This window comes from Oncorhynchus keta, unplaced genomic scaffold (assembly GCF_023373465.1).
Source record: "Oncorhynchus keta strain PuntledgeMale-10-30-2019 unplaced genomic scaffold, Oket_V2 Un_contig_6999_pilon_pilon, whole genome shotgun sequence".
In the NCBI taxonomy this organism is placed as follows: Eukaryota; Metazoa; Chordata; class Actinopteri; order Salmoniformes; family Salmonidae; genus Oncorhynchus; species Oncorhynchus keta.
Window position 1 is genome coordinate 1 of NW_026289191.1, and position 18,372 is coordinate 18,372.

At 40.5% G+C, this 18,372-nt stretch overlaps 2 long non-coding RNA genes across 13 annotated transcripts; one reads left to right on the top strand and one right to left on the bottom strand.

The window, feature by feature from the left end:
• Positions 1-7,992: 7,992 nt before the first annotated feature.
• LOC127926149 (uncharacterized) lies at positions 7,993-9,947 on the bottom strand. 3 transcript variants are annotated; one of them, XR_008123481.1, is made up of 4 exons: positions 9,875-9,947; positions 9,602-9,640; positions 8,354-8,392; positions 7,993-8,041 (listed from the first exon to the last, which is right to left on the bottom strand). It is a non-coding gene; the product is annotated as an uncharacterized LOC127926149 (long non-coding RNA). The 3 variants fall into 3 exon arrangements; XR_008123480.1 differs by lacking the exon at positions 9,875-9,947 and having other exon boundaries at positions 9,602-9,664; XR_008123479.1 differs by lacking the exons at positions 9,602-9,640; positions 9,875-9,947 and adding an exon at positions 9,329-9,391.
• A 3,877-nt stretch (positions 9,948-13,824) lies between these two features.
• LOC127926150 (uncharacterized) lies at positions 13,825-18,346 on the top strand. 10 transcript variants are annotated; one of them, XR_008123483.1, is made up of 5 exons: positions 13,825-16,376; positions 16,595-16,779; positions 16,848-16,921; positions 17,066-17,324; positions 17,637-18,261. It is a non-coding gene; the product is annotated as an uncharacterized LOC127926150 (long non-coding RNA). The 10 variants fall into 10 exon arrangements; XR_008123487.1 differs by lacking the exon at positions 13,825-16,376 and adding an exon at positions 16,411-16,557; XR_008123484.1 differs by lacking the exon at positions 13,825-16,376 and having other exon boundaries at positions 16,417-16,779; positions 17,637-17,848; positions 18,252-18,346.
• Positions 18,347-18,372: the final 26 nt, after the last annotated feature.

Below are 18,372 nucleotides of genomic sequence, written 5' to 3' on the forward strand. Positions count from 1 at the left end.
AACATAACAGCATTCTTTCAACAACAGGATAGTGGGTTCCCGTATTACTGACATAACATAACAGCATTCTTTCAACAACAGGATAGTAGGTTCTGAGTATTACTGACATAACAACAGGATAGTGGGTTCTGCGTATTACTGACATAACATAACAGCATTCTTTCAACAACAGGATAGTGGGTTCCCGTATTACTGACATAACATAACAGCATTCTTTCAACAACAGGATAGTAGGTTCTGAGTATTACTGACATAACAACAGGATAGTGGGTTCTGCGTATTACTGACATAACATAACAGCATTCTTTCAACAACAGGATAGTGGGTTCCCGTATTACTGACATCGTTAACATAACAGCATTCTTTCAACAACAGGATAGTGGGTTCCCCGTATTACTGGCATCGTTAACATAACAGCATTCTTTCAACAACAGAATAGTGGGTTCTGCGTATTACTGACATAACATAACAGCATTCTTTCAACAACAGGATAGTGGGTTCTGAGTATTACTGACATAACATAACAGCATTCTTTCAACAACAGGATAGTGGGTTCAGCAGTATTACTGACATTGTTAACATAACAGCATTCTTTCAACAACAGGATAGTGGGTTCTGAGTATTACTGACATAACATAACAGCATTCTTTCAACAACAGGATAGTGGGTTCTGAGTATTACTGACATAACATAACAGCATTCTTTCAACAACAGGATAGTGGGTTCCGCGTATTACTGACATCGTTAACATAACAGCATTCTTTCAACAACAGGATAGTGGGTTCTGAGTATTACTGACATAACATAACAGCATTCTTTCAACAACAGGATAGTGGGTTCCGCGTATTACTGACATCGTTAACATAACAGCATTCTTTCAACAACAGGATAGTGGGTTCTGAGTATTACTGACATAACATAACAGCATTCTTTCAACAACAGGATAGTGGGTTCCGCGTATTACTGACATCGTTAACATAACAGCATTCTTTCAACAACAGGATAGTGGGTTCCCCGTATTACTGGCATCGTTAACATAACAGCATTCTTTCAACAACAGGATAGTGGGTTCTGAGTATTACTGACATCGTTAACATAACAGCATTCTTTCAACAACAGGATAGTGGGTTCTGAGTATTACTGACATAACATAACAGCATTCTTTCAACAACAGGATAGTGGGTTCTGAGTATTACTGACATAACATAACAGCATTCTTTCAACAACAGGATAGTGGGTTCTGCGTATTACTGACATAACATAACAGCATTCTTTCAACAACAGGATAGTGGGTTCTGAGTATTACTGACATAACATAACAGCATTCTTTCAACAACAGGATAGTGGGTTCTGAGTATTACTGACATCGTTAACATAACAGCATTCTTTCAACAACAGGATAGTGGGTTCTGAGTATTACTGACATCGTTAACATAACAGCATTCTTTCAACAACAGGATAGTGGGTTCTGAGTATTACTGGCATCGTTAACATAACAGCATTCTTTCAACAACAGGATAGTGGGTTCTGAGTATTACTGGCATCGTTAACATAACAGCATTCTTTCAACAACAGGATAGTGGGTTCTGAGTATTACTGACATCGTTAACATAACAGCATTCTTTCAACAACAGGACAGTGGGTTCCCCGTATTGCTGACATCGTTAACATAACAGCATTCTTTCAACAACAGGATAGTGGGTGCTGCGTATCACTGACATAACATAACAGCATTCTTTCAACAACAGGATAGTGGGTTCCCGTATTACTGACATCGTTAACATAACAGCATTCTTTCAACAACAGGATAGTGGGTTCTGAGTATTACTGACATAACATAACAGCATTCTTCAACAACAGGATAGTGGGTTCTGCGTATTACTGACATCGTTAACATAAACAGCATTCTTTCAACAACAGGATAGTGGGTTCTGAGTATTACTGACATAACATAACAGCATTCTTTCAACAACAGGATAGTGGGTTCTGGAGTATTACTGACATAACATAACAGCATTCTTTCAACAACAGGATAGTGGTTTCTGGAGTATTACTGACATAACATAACAGCATTCTTTCAACAACAGGATAGTGGTTTCTGAGTATTACTGACATAACATAACAGCATTCTTTCAACAACAGGATAGTGGGTTCTGAGTATTACTGACATAACATAACAGCATTCTTTCAACAACAGGACAGTGGGTTCTGAGTATTACTGACATAACATAACAGCATTCTTTCAACAACAGGATAGTGGGTTCTGAGTATTGACTGACATAACATAACAGCATTCTTTCAACAACAGGATAGTGGGTTCCGCGTATTACTGACATCGTTAACATAACAGCATTCTGTCAACAACAGGATAGTGGGTTCTGAGTATTACTGACATAACATAACAGCATTCTTTCAACAACAGGATAGTGGGTTCTGAGTATTACTGACATAACATAACAGCATTCTTTCAACAACAGGATAGTGGGGGTGGTATTACTGACATCGTTAACATAACAGCATTCTTTCAACAACAGGATAGGGTTCTAGTATTACTGACATAACATAACAGCATTCTTTCAACAACAGGATAGTGGGTTCTGAGTATTACTGACATAACATAACAGCATTCTTTCAACAACAGGATAGTGGGTTCTGAGTATTACTGACATAACATAACAGCATTCTTTCAACAACAGGACAGTGGGTTCTGAGTATTACTGACATAACATAACAGCATTCTTTCAACAACAGGATAGTGGGTTCCGCGTATTACTGACATAACATAACAGCATTCTGTCAACAACAGGATAGTGGGTTCCGCGTATTACTGACATAACATAACAGCATTCTTTCAACAACAGGATAGTGGGTTCTGAGTATTACTGACATAACATAACAGCATTCTTTCAACAACAGGATAGTGGGTTCCGCGTATTACTGACATCGTTAACATAACAGCATTCTTTCAACAACATTCTTTCAACAACAGGATAGTGGGTTCGCGTATTACTGACATCGTTAACATAACAGCATTCTTTCAACAACAGGATAGTGGGTTCTGAGTATTACTGACATAACATAACAGCATTCTTTCAACAACAGGATAGTGGGTTCCGAGTATTACTGACATAACATAACAGCATTCTTTCAACAACAGGATAGTGGGTTCTGAGTATTACTGACATAACATAACAGCATTCTTTCAACAACAGGATAGTGGGTTCTGAGTATTACTGACATAACATAACAGCATTCTTTCAACAACAGGATAGTGGGTTCCGCGTGACTGTGACATCGTTAACATAACAGCATTCTTTCAACAACAGGATAGTGGGTTCCCGTATTACTGGCATCGTTAACATAACAGCATTCTTTCAACAACAGGATAGTGGGTTCTGAGTATTACTGGCATCGTTAACATAACAGCATTCTTTCAACAACAGGATAGTGGGTTCTGAGTATTACTGACATAACATAACAGCATTCTTTCAACAACAGGATAGTGGGTTCCGCGTATTACTGACATCGGTAACATAACAGCATTCTTTCAACAACAGGATAGTGGGTTCCCCCGTATTACTGACATCGTTAACATAACAGCATTCTTTCAACAACAGGATAGTGGGTTCCCCGTATTACTGCATCGTTAACATAACAGCATTCTTTCAACAACAGAATAGTGGGTTCTGCGTATTACTGACATAACATAACAGCATTCTTTCAACAACAGGATAGTGGGTTCTGAGTATTACTGACATAACATAACAGCATTCTTTCAACAACAGGATAGTGGGTTCTGAGTATTACTGACATAACATAACAGCATTCTTTCAACAACAGGATAGTGGGTTCTGAGTATTACTGACATAACATAACAGCATTCTTTCAACAACAGGATAGTGGGTTCTGAGTATTACTGACATAACATAACAGCATTCTTTCAACAACAGGATAGTGGGTTCTGAGTATTACTGACATAACATAACAGCATTCTTTCAACAACAGGATAGTGGGTGGGTTCAACTGATAGTTACTGAGTATTACTGGCATAACATAACAGCATTCTTTCAACAACAGGATAGTGGGTTCCCGTATTACTGGCATCGTTAACATAACAGCATTCTTTCAACAACAGGATAGTGGGTTCTGCGTATTACTGACATCGGTAACATAACAGCATTCTTTCAACAACAGGATAGTGGGTTCTGCGTATTACTGACATAACATAACAGCATTCTTTCAACAACAGGATAGTGGGTTCTGAGTATTACTGACATCGTTAACATAACAGCATTCTTTCAACAACAGGATAGTGGGTTCTGAGTATTACTGACATCGTTAACATAACAGCATTCTTTCAACAACAGGATAGTGGGTTCCGCGTATTACTGACATAATATAACAGCATTCTTTCAACAACAGGATAGTGGGTTCTGAGTATTACTGACATAACATAACAGCATTCTTTCAACAACAGGATAGTGGGTTCTGAGTATTACTGACATAACATAACAGCATTCTTTCAACAACAGGATAGTGGGTTCTGAGTATTACTGACATCGTTAACATAACAGCATTCTTTCAACAACAGGATAGTGGGTTCTGCGTATTACTGACATAACATAACAGCATTCTTTCAACAACAGGATAGTGGGTTCCCGTATTACTGACATCGTTAACATAACAGCATTCTTTCAACAACAGGATAGTGGGTTCTGAGTATTACTGACATCGTTAACATAACAGCATTCTTTCAACAACAGGATAGTGGGTTCTGCGTATTACTGACATAATATAACAGCATTCTTTCAACAACAGGATAGTGGGTTCTGAGTATTACTGACATAACATAACAGCATTCTTTCAACAACAGGATAGTGGGTTCTGAGTATTACTGACATAACATAACAGCATTCTTTCAACAACAGGATAGTGGGTTCTGAGTATTACTGACATCGTTAACATAACAGCATTCTTTCAACAACAGGATAGTGGGTTCTGCGTATTACTGACATAACATAACAGCATTCTTTCAACAACAGGATAGTGGGTTCCCGTATTACTGACATCGTTAACATAACAGCATTCTTTCAACAACAGGATAGTGGGTTCTGAGTATTACTGACATAACATAACAGCATTCTTTCAACAACAGGATAGTGGGTTCCCCTTGACATACTGACATAACATAACAGCATTCTTTCAACAACAGGATAGTGGGTTCTGAGTATTACTGACATAACATAACAGCATTCTTTCAACAACAGGATAGTGGGTTCTGAGTATTACTGACATAACATAACAGCATTCTTTCAACAACAGGATAGTGGGTTCCCCGTATTACTGACATCGTTAACATAACAGCATTCTTTCAACAACAGGATAGTGGGTTCTGAGTATTACTGACATAACATAACAGCATTCTTTCTCTCCTTCCTAAGACTGTTCTTTTCTTTTTCTTCTTTAAAGACTACGAGCTCCTAAGTCTCCTGATGCCAACGCTGACATGGGCAGTCATCAGTTCACCTACGCTGTCATGCCACACACAGGTGAGGTACTTTTGATTTTTATAACATTGGAATTATTATTTATTTTAAAGTTGAATGTTTATTTGCCCTGTGTACTGAAGACATTGGTAATCTTACTCAGCGCCAAGCTCTCGTGAAACAATAACAACACAATACAAAAATCAGCAAACACGGAAGAAACTCGACGGTCATTTTCAGAAAAAAAAATTGTGTGACTTGATTCAGCTCTTTTGAAAGTATTTTTTGTTACTGTTGGTTGGTTATTTTATGCAAATCTGTGCAAATTTGAATAGTTAAAAGTTGACAACGTTTTCAAGAATTTGAAGTTAGGATAGCCAGAAGATGTGAACGTTGGTTTGGTCAGTGGCTGTGGTCAGTAGTTGTGGTCAGTAGTTGTGGTTGTGGTCAGTAGTTGTGGTCAGTAGTTGTGGTTGTGGTCAGTAGTTGTGGTCAGTAGTTGTGGTTGTGGTCAGTAGTTGTGGTCAGTAGTTGTGGTCAATAGTTGTGGTTGTGGTCAATAGTTGTGGTCAGTAGTTGTGGTCAATAGTTGTGGTTGTGGTCAATAGTTGTGGTCAGTAGTTGGGTGGTTGTGGTCAATAGTTGTGGTCAGTAGTTGGGTGGTTGTGGTCAGTAGTTGGGTGGTTGTGGTCAGTCGTTGTGTGGTTGTGGTTAGTAGTTGTGTGGTTGTGGTCAGTAGTTGTGTGGTTGTGGTCAGTAGTTGTGTGGCTGTGGTCAGAGGTTGTGTGGTTGTGGTCAGTAGTTTTGTGGCTGTGGTCAGTAGTAGTGTGGTTGTGGTCAGTAGTTGTGTGGCTGTGGTCAGAGGTTGTGGTCAGTAGTTGTGTGGCTGTGGTCAGTAGTAGTGTGGTTGTGGTCAGTAGTTGTGTGGTTGTGGTCAGTAGTTGTGTGGCTGTGGTCAGAGGTTGTGTGGTTGTGGTCAGTAGTTTTGTGGCTGTGGTCAGTAGTAGTGTGGTTGTGGTCAGTAGTTGTGTGGCTGTGGTCAGAGGTTGTGGTCAGTAGTTGTGTGGCTGTGGTCAGTAGTAGTGTGGTTGTAGTCAGGAGTTGTGTGGGTGTGGTCAGTAATTGTGTGGTTGTGGTCAGTAGCTGTGGTCAGTAATTGTGTGGTTGTGGTCAGTAGTTATGGTCTGTAGTCAGTAGCTTAGCTTAATCATGACAGGCCCAGGTGGCCTTGTTGGTAAGGCTGTGTGTTAATATTACTGTAACAACAGAGAACAGAGCAGAAGCTAATCTAAGGCCACATTTGAAGCTGTTACCAGAGAATATAACCAATACATTCAGCACCGTGGACGGCGGTCAGAAATGAACCCATATAAGTCGATCAGCACCACGGAAAGTCAAAAACACCCTATTTTATCTGCAAATAATAGGCAATAGCCTATATTATAAAACAATAATATATAGATCAATCTCTTGACAGAAACACAGCTAATGACCCAGTACATGCTCGCTGTAGTTCTGCACAGCGGCAGAACTGACCCGTATTCCAAATGATCTGCCTCCTGCAGAGGCCCTGTAGCAAAAACACCAGCAAATCAATGAAGCATTCAAACTGATTGCTTAGAGGGCACCTTTTAACAGTATATGATGTGCTTACTATTATTCTTAAAGCCTAGTTAAACGTATTGGCTACAATGAAATGGCTCATTGGCCGTGCGCCAGAACATGGCTTCCTATGACAGATCCAGCATAGTCGTAGATTGATTAAATTCATCTCAATAAAGCTTGATTTATATAGGCTGTCTGGGTAGCCTGCCCTGTAACAATGTAAGCTTGGTCATCTATGAAGATTTGAACATCTTGGCCATTTTCTGTTATAATCTCCACCCGGCACAGCCAGAAGAGGACTGGCCACCCTCATAGCCTGGTTCCTCTCTAGGTTTCTTCCTAGGTTCTGGCCTTTCTAGGGAGTTTTTCCTAGCCACCGTGCTTCTACATCTGCATTGTTTGCTGTTTGGGGTTTTAGGCCGGGTTTCTGTACAGCACTTTGTGACATCAGCTGATTTAAGAAGGGCTTTATAAATACATTTGATTTGATACTGTCCCTTTAATAACCTGAGAGTCTATGTTAGTAGCTATATATAATAATAATATATGCCATTTAGCAGACGCTTTTATCCAAAGCGACTTACAGTCATGTGTGCATACATTCTACGTATGGGTGGTCCCGGGATCGAACCCACTACCCTGGCGCTACAAGCGCCATGCTCTACCAACTGAGCTACAGAAGGACCGAAGGACTGAGCTACTGTCCCTTTAATAACCTGAGAGTCTAGGTTAGTAGCTACTGTCCATTTAATAACCTGAGAGTCTAGGTTAGTAGCTACTGTCCATTTAATAACCTGAGAGTCTAGGTCTGTAGCTACTGTCCCTTTAATAACCTGAGAGTCTAGGTCTGTAGCTACTGTCCCTTTAATAACCTGAGAGTCTAGGTCTGTAGCTACTGTCCCTTTAATAACCTGAGAGTCTATGTTAATAGCTACTGTCCCTTTAATAACCTGAGAGTCTAGGTCAGTAGCTACTGTCCATTTAATAACCTGAGAGTCTAGGTCTGTAGCTACTGTCCCTTTAATAACCTGAGAGTCTAGGTTAGTAGCTACTGTCCCTTTAATAACCTGAGAGTCTAGGTTAGTAGCTACTGTCCATTTAATAACCTGAGAGTCTAGGCCAGTAGCTACTGTCGATTTAATAACCTGAGAGTCTAGGTCAGTAGCTACTGTCCCTTTAATAACCTGAGAGTCTAGGTCAGTAGCTACTGTCCCTTTAATAACCTGAGAGTCTAGGTCAGTAGCTACTGTCCCTTTAATAACCTGAGAGTCTAGGCCAGTAGCTACTGTCCCTTTAATAACCTGAGAGTCTAGGTTAGTAGCTACTGTCCCTTTAATAACCTGAGAGTCTAGGTTAGTAGCTACTGTCCCTTTAATAACCTGAGAGTCTAGGTCTGTAGCTACTGTCCATTTAATAACCTGAGAGTCTAGGTTAGTAGCTACTGTCCCTTTAAGAACCTGAGAGTCTAGGTTAGTAGCTACTGTCCCTTTAATAACCTGAGAGTCTAGGTCTGTAGCTACTGTCCATTTAATAACCTGAGAGTCTAGGTCAGTAGCTACTGTCCCTTTAAGAACCTGAGAGTCTAGGTTAGTAGCTACTGTCCCTTTAATAACCTGAGAGTCTAGGTCTGTAGCTACTGTCCATTTAATAACCTGAGAGTCTAGGCCATTAGCTACTGTCCCTTTAATAACCTGAGAGTCTAGGCCATTAGCTACTGTCCCTTTAATAACCTGAGAGTCTAGGCCAGTAGCTACTGTCCCTTTAATAGCCTGAGAGTCTAGGCCAGTAGCTACTGTCCATTTAATAACCTGAGAGTCTAGGCCAGTAGCTACTGTCCATTTAATAACCTGAGAGTCTAGGCCAGTAGCTGCTGTCCATGTAATAACCTGAGAGTCTAGGTCTGTAGCTACTGTCCATTTAATAACCTGAGAGTCTAGGTCTGTAGCTACTGTCCATTTAATAACCTGAGAGTCTAGGTCTGTAGCTACTGTCCCTTTAATAACCTGAGAGTCTAGGTTAGTAGCTACTGTCCCTTTAATAACCTGAGAGTCTAGGTTAGTAGCTACTGTCCATTTAATAACCTGAGAGTCTAGGTCTGTAGCTACTGTCCCTTTAATAACCTGAGAGTCTAGGTCAGTAGCTACTGTCCCTTTAATAACCTGAGAGTCTAGGTTAGTAGCTACTGTCCCTTTAATAACCTGAGAGTCTAGGTTAGTAGCTACTGTCCATTTAATAACCTGAGAGTCTAGGCCAGTAGCTACTGTCCCTTTAATAACCTGAGAGTCTAGGTCTGTAGCTACTGTCCCTTTAATAACCTGAGAGGCTAGGTTAGTAGCTACTGTCCATTTAATAACCTGAGAGTCTAGGTTAGTAGCTACTGTCCCTTTAATAACCTGAGAGTCTAGGCCAGTAGCTACTGTCCCTTTAATAACCTGAGAGTCTATGTTAGTAGCTACTGTCCCTTTAATAACCTGAGAGTCTAGGTTAGTAGCTACTGTCCATTTAATAACCTGAGAGTCTAGGCCAGTAGCTACTGTCCCTTTAATAACCTGAGAGTCTAGGTCTGTAGCTACTGTCCCTTTAATAACCTGAGAGTCTAGGTCAGTAGCTACTGTCCCTTTAATAACCTGAGAGTCTAGGCCAGTAGCTACTGTCCCTTTAATAACCTGAGAGTCTAGGTCAGTAGCTACTGTCCCTTTAATAACCTGAGAGTCTAGGTTAGTAGCTACTGTCCCTTTAATAACCTGAGAGTCTAGGTCTGTAGCTACTGTCCCTTTAATAACCTGAGAGTCTAGGTCTGTAGCTACTGTCCCTTTAATAACCTGAGAGTCTAGGTTAGTAGCTACTGTCCCTTTAATAACCTGAGAGTCTAGGTCAGTAGCTACTGTCCATTTAATAACCTGAGAGTCTAGGTCAGTAGCTACTGTCCCTTTAATAACCTGAGAGTCTAGGCCAGTAGCTACTGTCCCTTTAATAACCTGAGAGTCTAGGTCAGTAGCTACTGTCCCTTTAATAACCTGAGAGTCTAGGCCATTAGCTACTGTCCCTTTAATAACCTGAGAGTCTAGGCCATTAGCTACTGTCCCTTTAATAACCTGAGAGTCTAGGCCAGTAGCTACTGTCCCTTTAATAACCTGAGAGTCTAGGCCAGTAGCTACTGTCCATTTAATAACCTGAGAGTCTAGGCCAGTAGCTACTGCCCATTTAATAACCTGAGAGTCTAGGCCAGTAGCTGCTGTCCATGTAATAACCTGAGAGTCTAGGTTAGTAGCTACTGTCCCTTTAATAACCTGAGAGTCTAGGTCAGTAGCTACTGTCCATTTAATAACCTGAGAGTCTAGGTCTGTAGCTACTGTCCATTTAATAACCTGAGAGTCTAGGTCAGTAGCTACTGTCCATTTAATAACCTGAGAGTCTAGGTCTGTAGCTACTGTCCATTTAATAACCTGAGAGTCTAGGTCTGTAGCTACTGTCCATTTAATAACCTGAGAGTCTAGGTCTGTAGCTACTGTCCATTTAATAACCTGAGAGTCTAGGCCAGTAGCTACTGTCCCTTTAATAACCTGAGAGTCTAGGTCTGTAGCTACTGTCCATTTAATAACCTGAGAGTCTAGGTCTGTAGCTACTGTCCCTTTAATAACCTGAGAGTCTAGGTCAGTAGCTACTGTCCCTTTAATAACCTGAGAGTCTAGGTCTGTAGCTACTGTCCATTTAATAACCTGAGAGTCTAGGTCAGTAGCTACTGTCCCTTTAATAACCTGAGAGTCTAGGTTAGTAGCTACTGTCCATTTAATAACCTGAGAGTCTAGGCCAGTAGCTACTGCCCCTTTAATAACCTGAGAGTCTAGGTCTGTAGCTACTGTCCCTTTAATAACCTGAGAGTCTAGGTCAGTAGCTACTGTCCATTTAATAACCTGAGAGTCTAGGCCAGTAGCTACTGTCCATTTAATAAACTGAGAGTCTAGGCCAGTAGCTACTGCCCCTTTAATAATGTTAATAGACATTTGATTGGTATTTGACGGGCCTTGTCGTTGACTATGGCATTCAAATCCATGGTGTTTTCAGTGGACAGAATGGCCAAACCCACTCAGTCTCTCCTGTCCCATGCTGCTGCTCAGGTTTTAATTATCTTCAGTTTAGGAAAGGAGTGCTCGGCACTGGCTCATAAAAAGGAGCTTCGCCGTAACCACTTCCTCAAATGTAGCAGAGACTGAATTGTAATCCAGAATGGTCTCTAGTGTGCTTTGCTTTTTCCTTCTTAAAACAGGCCCTGAAAGAGAGTAATTGTCCAGGGAAGCTTGCTGATACATCTTTGCTGTAATGTTCAGCCAGCCGGCTGGCGTTCTCATAGACTGCACCATCATCTGCATTGGGTAGTGGGTTGGATGGAGTCAAACAGACTCAATGTTGCCCGCAGACTTTTAAATGTGTTTGACAGCTGGAGGATAACGATGTCAAGGCATTAAAGATGATGACTCTAAAACTACTCTCCCCATCAGACAGTCGCTCGTCTTCGCTCATCAAAATGACGCCTCGCCTTCTCCGAGTGTCTTCAAAAGCGTTCTCCCCATTTTTTGTCGGCAAGGGTCTTTGCAGTGACTTTGTCCTTGTCAAAATCCTCCCGGGTTCCGGACAGGGTGTTTTATCATGTCCGTGAGTAGTCTGACTGCCCTGTGCAGGTCTGTGGCATTTTGGAGACAACGTTTACCTTTTATAAAACCTAAGTCTGCAGAACGACAAAAAAAAAAAAAAACTACATTTTTCCATTTTCTTTTTCAGTGATGCTGTATCAACCCATCTCGTCCTTCTTGTCACTTAAAAGCACAATCTTGGTGAGGGCCTTCATTACGTCCACATATCTGTATCTCAGGGGACTCTGACCTAGATGACCCGCGTGTGAGACATAGTCGTTCTAGAGTTACATTTCATTTTTCTGACGCGAAATCAAATATACCACTCAACATTCACCATCTCTTTATGCCCGGAGAAGTTCAACAGTATCGTGAAACTGTTTACTCTGTGGCACATGTTTGACAGAGTCGTTGAGAGCCTGGTTAAGATTGTGCTCTGCGCAATGCACATAAACAGCAAGCAGCTTTTTAGAAATATCCAGCCCGTTATCCTCCATGCTGCCCAGGACATTTAGAAATATCCAGTTATCCTCTATGCTGCCCAGGACATTTAGAAATATCCAGCCCGTTATCCTCCATGCTGCCCAGGACATTTAGAAATATCCAGTTATCCTCTATGCTGCCCAGGACATTTAGAAATATCCAGTTATCCTCTATGCTGCCCAGGACATTTAGAAATATCCTCTATCCTCTATGCTGTACAGGACATTTAGAAATATCCTCTATCCTCTATGCTGTACAGGACATTTAGAAATATCCTCTATCCTCTATGCTGCCCAGGACATTTAGAAATATCCTCTATCCTCTATGCTGTACAGGACATTTAGAAATATCCTCTATCCTCTATGCTGTACAGGACATTTAGAAATATCCTCTATCCTCTATGCTGTACATGACATTTAGAAATATCCTTTATCCTCTATGCTGTACAGGACATTTAGAAATATCCTCTATCCTCTCTATGCTGTACAGGACATTTAGAAATATCCTTTATCCTCTATGCTGTACAGGACATTTAGAAATATCCTCTTTCCTCTATGCTGTACAGGACATTTAGAAATATCCTTTATCCTCTATGCTGTACAGGACATTTAGAAATATCCTCTATGGGAATGGGCCAGTAGGAGACGAGACTAATGCAATAACGTGCCGTTTAACTTCTGCATTTGTTGCATAATGCCCCCTGTCAGTTGGATAGGTAAAAGGCTGTCGGTCCCATTTCCACCTGTTTCCTCAGCCTCCACGATTCTAGCCTCTCCCTGCTCCTCTTCCTCCCCACCCGGCCCGGGGATGTCTGGCCTGACTTGTGCTCGGGTCGTATCCGCCGATACCTGACAACCTGTATCCTCCTCTGTCAAAGTTGCTTCTTCTGGCTCGATGGAACAGCTTGGCCTTGGCTCACTTGACCCGCTAAAAGCTGTTGCTGGCGATGATAAACCTACATCCTCTTCTGGTCCCGCTGCACTTGAACTGCATTTGAAAAAGGTCTGTGGTTGTGGTCAGTAGTTGTGGTTGTGGTCAGTAGTTGTGGTTGTGGTCAGTAGTTGTGGTTGTGGTCAGTAGTTAGTTCTAATTCAACTGATTTTGATTAACTCCTTTGCTTTCTCATTTTTGGCCTTGTTCTTTTGGGCTCCACTCTTGTGTTGACACGTTGCTGATTTTTTTAAATCCGTAATTTTATATTCTCGACTTGCTCTCTCTCTCTTTTTCCCGGCCGTTGTCTCTTGATAACTGGCTCAACTGTTGACAGAAACAACTTTGGAGAGTATTTGCACAATGAATCCCAGAATGCATTTCATTATCTTAACATGGTATTGAAACTATTGAATAATATGATTTATTTAGCTAATTCATTTGATTTATTGTCATCAATATACTAAAATATCATTTATCATATAGCCTTGTGGTTGTGGTCAGTAGTTGTGGTCTGTGGTTGTGGTCAGTAGTTATGGTCTGTGGCTGCGGTCAGTGGTTATGGTCTGTGGCTGTGGTCAGTAGTTATGGTCTGTGGCTGTGGTCAGTAGTTATGGTCTGTGGTTGTGGTCAGTAGTTATGGTCTGTGGTTGTGGTCAGTAGTTATGGTCTGTGGTTGTGGTCAGTAGTTATGGTCTGTGGTTGTGGTCAGTAGTTATGGTCTGTGGTTGTGGTCAGTGGTTGTAGTCAGGAGTTGTGGTAAGAAGTTATGGCCAGATATTGTGGTTGTTGTGATCAGTGATTTTGGTCAGTAGTAGGTTCCTTCCTAGGATTTGGCCTTTGTAGGGAGTTTTTCCTAGCCACCGTGCTTCTACACCTGCATTGCTTGCTGTTTGGGGTTTTAGGCTGGGCTTCTGTACAGCACTTTGAGACATCAGCTGATGTAAGAAGGGCTTTATAAATACAATTGATTTGATATCAGTGATTTTGGTCAGTAGTTGTCGTCAGTAGTAGTGTGGTTCAGTAGTTGTGTGGTTGTGGTCAGTAGTGTGCTTGTGGTCAGTAGTTATGTGGTTCAGTAGTTGTGTGGTTCAGTAGTTATGTGGTTGTGGTCAGTAGTTGTGGTCAGTAGTGTGCTTGTGGTCAGTAGTTATGTGGTTCAGTAGTTGTGTGGTTGTGGTCAGTAGTGTGATTTTGGTCAGTAGTAGTGTGGTTCAGTAGTTGTGTGGTTGTGGTCAGTAGTGTGATTTTGGTCAGTAGTAGTGTGGTTCAGTAGTTGTGTGGTTGTGGTCAGTATTTGTGGTCAGTAGTGTGATTGTGGTCAGTAGTTATGTGCTTATGGTCAGTGATTGTGGTCAGTAGTGTAGTTGTGTGGTTGTGGTCAGTAGTGTGATTTTGGTCAGTAGTAGTGTGGTTCAGTAGTTGTGTGGTTGTGGTCAGTAGTGTGATTGTGGTCAGTAGTTATGTGCTTGTGGTCAGTGATTGTGGTCAGTAGTGTGGTTCAGTAGTTGTGTGGTTGTGGTCAGTCGTGTGATTGTGGTCAGTAGTTATGTGCTTGTGGTCAGTAGTTGTGGTCAGTAGTGTGATTTTGGTCAGTAGTTATGTGGTTCAGTAGTTGGCACTACAGAGGATGGTGCAGACAGCCCACTACATCACTGGGGCCGAGCTTCCTGCCATCTATCCCCAGGCCATAAGACTGCTAAACAGGATAAACTACGGTCTCTATGAACACTTGCAGGGATATTCTATTTCTGTTCTTATTTCAGATTTGATTAGTAGAGAAGTAAAAGTAAAATTTCGTCCTAGTTGGAAAAGTGGTCAAAATGTCAGTTTTCATAAATTGAGGCAAAGTTGATGAGGTTAATAAACCAGCTGTATCGTTCGATCTGTACAAGATATTTCTGTTCCGATTCCAGATTTGAATATCTCGGATGTAGACCAATATGTCACACCTCAAAGGTTTTCTCTAACTTGTTGGGAAAGTGGTCCATATCGCTGTTACATTGTTTACAGTGAATGTTGGAAGTTATGATGTCACAATGGGGAGCTTTAGAAAGTCCCGTTAAAGTGCAAGATGGACGGAAAGACAAATGAAACGGAAAGACAAATGAAACGGAAATGAAATGAAACAGAAAGACAAATGAAACGGAAATGAAATTAAACAGAAAGACAAATGAAACGGAAAGACAAATGAAACGGAAAGACAAATGAAACGGAAAGACAAATGAAATGGAAATTAAATGAAACAGAAAGACAAATGAAACGGAAATGAAATGAAACAGAAAGACAAATGAAACGGAAAGACAAATGAAACGGAAAGACAAATGAAACGGAAAGACAAATGAAATGAAACAGAAAGACAAATGAAACGGAAATTAAATGAAACAGAAAGACAAATGAAATGGAAAGACAAATGAAACGGAAAGACAAATGAAACGGAAAGACAAATGAAACAGAAAGACAAATGAAACGGAAAGACAAATGAAACGGAAAGACAAATGAAACGGAAAGACAAATGAAACGGAAAGACAAATGAAACGGAAATTAAATGAAACAGAAAGACGAATGAAACAGAAAGACAAATGAAACGGAAAGACAAATGAAACGGAAAGACAAATGAAATGGAAATGAAATGAAACAGAAAGACAAATGAAACGGAAAGACAAATGAAACGGAAAGACAAATGAAACGGAAAGACAAATGAAACGGAAATTAAATGAAACAGAAAGACGAATGAAACAGAAAGACAAATGAAACAGAAAGACGAATGAAACAGAAAGACAAATGAAACGGAAAGACAAATGAAACGGACACATTTTAAAGTTTGAAAGACGTTTCTAGCGTAAACAGTGTGAGACGAGAAGCGTGCAGAGTAATAATAGTATGATTTTTGCAAGTTCCACCTCATAGGAAGTATGTGGAAGATTTATGGTGGGGACTCTTGCTTCCAAAGCCCCTTTAATAAGTCAGGAATCATTCTTACAATATTTAAAATGTGGCTGCTGTTGCATAACATAATAAACAATATGTCACACACTGAATAGGTGCAGTGTAATGTGATGTTTTACAGGGTCAGTCATAGTAGTATGATAGGTGTTGTTTTACAGGGTCAGTCATAGTAGTATGATAGGTGTTGTTTTACAGGGTCAGTCATAGTAGTATGATAGGTGTTGTTTTACAGGGTCAGTCATAGTAGTATGATAGGTGTTGTTTTACAGGGTCAGTCATAGTAGTATGATAGGTGTTGTTTTACAGGGTCGTAGTAATATGATAGGTGTTGTTTTACAGGGTCAGTCATAGTAGTATGATAGGTGTTGTTTTACAGGGTCAGTCATAGTAGTATGATAGGTGTTGTTTTACAGGGTCAGTCATAGTAGTATGATAGGTGTTGTTTTACATGGTCAGTCATAGTAGTATGATAGGTGTTGTTGTACAGGGTCAGTCATAGTAGTATGATAGGTGTTGTTTTACAGGGTCAGTCATAGTAGTATGATAGGTGTTGTTTTACATGGTCAGTCATAGTAGTATGATAGGTGTTGTTGTACAGGGTCAGTCATAGTAGTATGATAGGTGTTGTTTTACAGGGTCAGTCATAGTAGTATGATAGGTGTTGTTTTACAGGGTCAGTCATAGTAGTATGATAGGTGTTGTTTTACAGGGTCAGTAGTATGATAGGTGTTGTTTTACAGGGTCAGTCATTTTAGTATGATAGGTGTTGTTTTACAGGGTCAGTCATAGTAGTATGATAGGTGTTGTTTTACAGTGTCAGTCATAGTAGTATGATAGGTGTTGTTTTACAGGGTCGTAGTAATATGATAGGTGTTGTTTTACAGGGTCAGTCATAGTAGTATGATAGGTGTTGTTTTACAGGGTCAGTCATAGTAGTATGATAAGTGTTGTTTTACAGGGTCAGTCATAGTAGTATGATAGGTGTTGTTTTACAGGGTCAGTCATAGTAGTATGATAGGTGTTGTTTTACAGGGTCAGTCATAGTAGTATGATAGGTGTTGTTTTACAGGGTCAGTCATAGTAGTATGATAGGTGTTGTTTTACAGGGTCAGTCATAGTAGTATGATAGGTGTTGTTTTACAGGGTCAGTCATAGTAGTATGATAGGTGTTGTTTTACAGGGTCAGTCATAGTAGTATGATAGGTGTTGTTTTACAGGGTCAGTCATAGTAGTATGATAGGTGTTGTTTACAGGGTCAGTCATAGTAGTATGATAGGTGTTGTTTTACAGGGTCAGTCATAGTAGTATGATAGGTGTTGTTTTACAGGGTCAGTCATAGTAGTATGATAGGTGTTGTTTACAGGGTCAGTCATAGTAGTATGATAGGTGTTGTTTTACAGGGTCAGTAGTATGATAGGTGTTGTTTTACAGGGTCAGTAGTATGATAGGTGTTGTTTTACAGGGTCAGTCATAGTAGTATGATAGGTGTTGTTTTACAGGGTCAGTCCCAGTAGTGTGATAGGTGTTGTTTACAGGGTCAGTAGTATGATAGGTGTTGTTTTACAGGGTCAGTAGTATGATAGGTGTTGTTTTACAGGGTCAGTCATAGTAGTATGATAGGTGTTGTTTTACAGGGTCAGTCATAGTAGTATGATAGGTGTTGTTTTACAGGGTCAGTCATAGTAGTATGATAGGTGTTGTTTTACAGGGTCAGTCATAGTAGTATGATAGGTGTTGTTTTACAGGGTCATAGTAGTATGATAGGTGATGTTGTACAGGGTCAGTCATAGTAGTATGATAGGTGTTGTTTTACAGGGTCAGTCATAGTAGTATGATAGGTGTTGTTTTACAGGGTCAGTCATAGTAGTATGATAGGTGTTGTTGGACAGGGTCAGTCATAGTAGTATGATAGGTGTTGTTTTACAGGGTCAGTCATAGTAATATGATAGGTGTTGTTTTACAGGGTCAGTCATAGTAGTATGATAGGTGTTGTTTTACAGGGTCAGTCATAGTAGTATGATAGGTGTTGTTTTACAGGGTCGTAGTAATATGATAGGTGTTGTTTCACAGGGTCAGTCATAGTAGTATGATATGTGTTGTTTTACAGGGTCAGTCATAGTAGTATGATAGGTGTTGTTGTACAGGGTCAGTCATAGTAGTGTGATAGGTGTTGTTTTACAGGGTCAGTCATAGTAGTATGATAGGTGTTGTTGTACAGGGTCAGTCATAGTAGTATGATAGGTGTTGTTTTACAGGGTCAGTCATAGTAGTATGATAGGTGATGTTTT